Source organism: Macadamia integrifolia, chromosome 3 (assembly GCF_013358625.1).
Source record: "Macadamia integrifolia cultivar HAES 741 chromosome 3, SCU_Mint_v3, whole genome shotgun sequence".
In the NCBI taxonomy this organism is placed as follows: Eukaryota; Viridiplantae; Streptophyta; class Magnoliopsida; order Proteales; family Proteaceae; genus Macadamia; species Macadamia integrifolia.
This window is the reverse complement of record NC_056559.1, coordinates 6512853-6518290: the sequence shown is the minus strand read 5'-3', so window position 1 is coordinate 6518290 and position 5438 is coordinate 6512853.

The window sequence follows — 5438 nt, the reverse complement described above, 5'->3', positions numbered from 1 at the left end:
ACCGCACATATGATATCCACAACAAAATTAGTTGTTGGGTGGATTCATCTGTGCGAATCAGCCTTGTACAATAACCATTCTCGTATGAGAACTTGATCCACTCTCCTCAAATGAGATGCAAACCTACATCTCTGAAAGTTCATCCGCTATGCCTAAGGTTGACACATGCCTGCTGTGTGCGTCCCTTGCAACCCCAATGGCATGGCTGCTCGATGACCACTGGCATGCTGCTAATGTTGTTGAGAACCCCTTGTTTAGGAAGATATCTCAATTCTCAAGCCCCATATATAATACTTTGAAGCTCTTCACCCAGTTCCCTGAATTCTTTCTGATTTTGGAGGAGCCAACTAGCTAGTCATCAGTTGAGCTATCTGATGAATTGGACGATTCACCTTGAAACCGGTAAAAAATCGCTCCTGATTCCTGTTTTAAGATAGAGAGAGAGAGACGTTAATTTACTTTTGCACACTTCGTCAAAAATTTTGAAAAAATTAAAAGATGTTGCCAACTTATTCTCACGTCTTTTAATCGTAACAGTAGACCTTGCATGGAGTTGATCTAAACCATCCATTGATCTTTTACTTAATCACCGGCAACTGGTTTTTTTGGGACCCTGCCTTACACGAGTGCCTTCCAACACCCCCCTTCTCTCTGTTGATCCCCTCCGCCATGAACCTCGAGCACGGCCTCGTACACTCCGACTCCCCAAAGGCCCAAACTATCCACGACACCCCATCCCTGGCCACCTACTGCATCGCCCAACCCTCATTTGCTAATCCATTTTGGGTATAGAAGCAGGAAAAATGGGTCAAACGGAAATAGATATTAGGTTGATTGTAGTGGGGAGGAAGGTGGAATTGCAGCGGGAGGTTGCACTTTTTTTTTTGGGACATGTATCATTGATGGCAGATATTGATTCTACCTCTTATCTTGAATCTTAGAATAGCAGGAATGCGTGTTGATAGGATTGTTGGGTTTTGGATTGCATTAATGCAATTGCTCCATATGGGTTCATAGTGGTCTGGTCCATTTTGCTTTGGGATGGGCCGAGTCCAATCATTAATATGGGAGTAGTTAGGATTGGGTGGATTACTATAAGTAATAATTCTTAGGTCCTTGCAGTCAAATTACGTGATTCATTGTGGGAGAGATATGAGAAAGACTGCAGAAGACCCTAGAGGTTTGTTCGTGGGATTCATCAAAGTGGCATAATAAAAGTGTTGTAAAAGCTCGTAAAGACTTCCCAAACTACACACATGTATGGTTCTAGTCCATAATCAACTTTATATGTGTTCTAATCACCGTGCGAGGACAATCTTTCAGATTAAACCCCATAACAAGGATGAGATGGGATGTCTCGTGGATTATACATTATGTGGATACTTCACATGAGTTTAAGCTTGTGAGTCGGATTGGCAACATATATGAAGTATGGGTGTTAAACGTGTGGTTCAGTTTGATTCGAAATAAGATTTTTCAAGTAAAATCAAAATCAAACCATTTAAGCAACGGTTTCATACACTCCAAACGAGTTTAAGCTTGTGGAGTTGGATCGGTAATGTATGTGAAGTAAGGGTGTTAAATGATTCGATTTTATTCGGTGCAACAATTTTTAGGTAAAATCAAAATCAAACCATTTAATCACTGGTTTTATATGTTGAAACAGAAACCTTTATAAAAGGTTTTAATGAAAACGGTTTACTTATATTTTTTAATTTTTTGGGTACAATATCCACTTTGATACTGAAATACTATAAATATGATAAATCAATAAGGAAATGCCACGTAGTCCCTCAAAGATCAGACGAACAGATCAATAAACAGGAAGTCTCGAGAGGATCAGGCGAGCAGAGAGTCCCACGAAGACCAGACGAACAAACGAACAAGAAGTCTCACGAGGACCTGTCAAGTAGAGAGTCGAATGAAGACTAGACGAGCAGAGAGTCTCAGTAGGACCGGGCGAACAACGCTTCCATGGTCAAGTGACCCACAAGCATAGGCAAGCATGAGGCACCACATGCGTGGCCATACTTAGTACCCAGATTGCCATCCCTCACACATTGACCCTGGTCAAGCCAATCCTTGAAACTTGGGATCGGGAGTCAGTCAAATGTGGCCCCGGTTACTTGATCGAGAGGTAATCACATAAGGATTAGTTGATCTCCAGACAGGGTAACTGCAAAACAACCATAGGGCGGCCACTGAAACCTGGCAAATGAGAGAAAAGACCTACCAACCGGTGTACGAAAAAAGTTACCTACCAAAAAGACGTATGAAAGAAAAGACTTATCAACGGTTAAGATCCTAACGAATACGTACGAAACCTTTAGAGTCCACCAACCGTTATGGCTTTGACATACACACAGGAGCTGACCATATTGAGAAACCAGCACCTCGAGAAGGGGAAGCTCGAAAGTGGAAGAAGGCTAAGATGGGGAACACTAAAAGAAAGAAGGAACAAACAAGACAATGAGGTATGTAATCTTGAACCCTCAGAGCTTGTATATCCATTCCCCCCCCCCCCATATTAATTAACTTGAGCTTCAGATAGGCTCCAAGTTTAGTGTTTGTCTGCTGTGACTTGCAGGAAAGCATGAGGGGAGTCATTGGAATATGCAGTAACAGATATCATGTTAAAATTTTCATCTTAAAATCAATAGTTTCATCAGTGATCTCTTATAACTCTTATACTTGATAGTTGAATCACGTACGATTAATATGGGATTACCTTAATAATCTGTCATCTCTTGACATTATTTTTAAAGCTTCTTCTAAGGATTACAACATGTGAAAGGAGACAATCTGCTTGTTATTAATATGGGAAAACAGGTTACTTCATAAGAAAAAGAATAAATAAATAGATTTAGTAAAACAAGGTAAACTACTTATTTTAGAATTCTTTTGAATATATAAGTAGTGGTAAGTAATTTTCCCTATTAAATTCTTGATCATGTTTAAAATATATATATATATATATATATATTTTTTTTCGTTCCAGGGATCGATCTATTAAGAGCCATACAGGACTCACAAAGCGGTCAAAATGTGGCCACAAGATTTTTGTGACCTTGATGCTGTCAAGTGGATTCCATTATTGATCCTCTTATCAAATTCCTAAAGCACACTTCTAAAGAAAAAGTGCTTCAAGTGTGAATAGTCCAAGGATCGATATCTCCCCCTCCAATTGTAAGTGAAGGCACACTGTCTTGCTGCCACATGTCTTATCTCATTACCGGCAACCTTATCTTCCCATTAGCAAAACATAAAGAAATGGGACCATAACACGGCAATTGTCTGGAAAAATATTTATTGAATGACAACAATTGAAATCTTCATGATGCAACCTTATTCAATTCAATATTTTGACCAGTAACAATATCAAGCGTCCCTGTATAATGCGAAGAATGTTTTTGATCAGTGAATAAACCGGAAAGAAAGGTTGCATTGCATGCATCTTTGGGTTTCGAAGGTTCGAGATGTAGAAATATTCTCTTGGATCTCATAGATCAATTAAAAAATTGGGCGATACCAATCTCTCAGTATTGGATTCTAAATAGGAAATCCACTCCTAGTTTAATTAGGGAAAAGAATTCTACCTTATTTGATACACCTTGATAGGAGAGTGCACAAACTCTATTAAATAGACTTTAGGTCATCTTTCTACCCTAACGTTACTCTTATTATTGGAGCCATCACCAATGAAGCATTAAAGGGAGTTAATGGGAGAAACCTAGAGGATCCATTGTGTTCGCGCATGCTTGGGGTTGTAGGAATAAAGATACATGAAAGATATAATGACAGTCAATTCTTTATAGTCGATGGTGAACGGTATGCATCGTTGATTCATTATTGTTTAATTTGTGATTCTATGAACATATGGCAAGATCATATAATTGTACGTGGGAAGAATTACGTCATTCACGAGAGTTATAAGAACTTGGGGATTTTCTCTTTATTAGGAGAAAAGAATGCTACCCGGTTGTGTTCTGTTACGTTTGGATACAGGGTGAGTGTCATGACCATCCTACCCCTCATTGGATGTCTAGTATGCATTTCCATTGATCTATGGGCTAGCGCATATCATAACCAGGTAATGTTCCCTCTGCCTTCTCTTTAATAATTTTAAGGATGAATTCTACTTGAGACTCAACAAGTTGGCCAGGGTGTTGGTCAAGGGACCACACGTCAGACAAAACTATATGTATCCTGAAGTTAAATGCCAAAAACCTAAAAAATGCGTAAAAGTTTCACGCATGAAAGGAGAGATATTCTTATTGAAAAAAAAAAAAAAGTGAAAGTAGAGATAAGGAATAACTTGACTGGAGGGAATCAATTAAATTCAAAGAGAGCTCCTTGGTTGTAAATCCAATGCCTAATATATTAGTTTGCAGTTCTATTTGAGGAGCAGGCACTAAAAGGTTAGTGGATTGACTCCTGTCATATGGGTGTGTATGAATTTGTATTTAAGTGTGTCACCCCCTCTCCCTATCATTTCCATTTCCCCTCTGATGTACATGAATAAAGTCTCATTCAACAATTCATTAAGATTAAGTAAAATAATAATAATAATAATAATGACGACGACGACGACGATGATGATAATAATAATAATAATTGTAGTTTAATGATTGGAGAGAAAAGAATAAGATACAAAGAAATAAGGCAAAAAAGTTGCAGCACACGTATAAATAACTTACTAGTGCATTCTTCAACTATCAAACGTTGATTTAATCTCATCCCATCTCAATCGTTGAACTGTTTACCTTAACTGGCTGCAACTGTTTTCTCTCTTCTCTCCACACCTCTCTATCCCCAGTTTGCTCTCTCCGTCTCCCTTCCATCATGAACTCAGTAGCCCCCTTCCTCCGCCTTCTCTCTCCTTCTCCCTCTCCCTCCCCTCGCTTCATCAATCAAATTTTTCCCCTACTGCAATCGCTTTTAATTGAATCTACCTTAATTTTCTACTTCTTTTTTATATGGGTTTCATCACTGTAGTGAAATTTTGGTTTTCTATTTTTCTGATCCCGAGGCACTTATGATGAATCCAACTTGTTGAAAAATTTTATGGAAATTAAGTGGATCCAAGTTTCTATTGGAGCTTGCAAATTATAGGGAAAGTTACGCAAAAAGCATCCTTCTTTGAATCCAACAATCTAGTTTAAGATTACTTTAATGGAGCTGTTGCCCCATTGAAACTACTTTAATGGCGCTGTGTGGGGAAGGGGGGTATTGTGGCTTTGTGGCAAAGGAGGGGATAAAAGAGAGAGGAGTTTGCAGGAATCGGGAAGTACTGGAGAGAGAGAGGAGAAGAAGAAGAAGAATCGTAGTCTTCATGAACTTCTCACCACAAACGATGGAATTGATTAAAAAATAATAATAATTAGGTTGCAACACGTCCATTCTGCTACCACCCACCCTACATGGAAAGCTGATTCTCA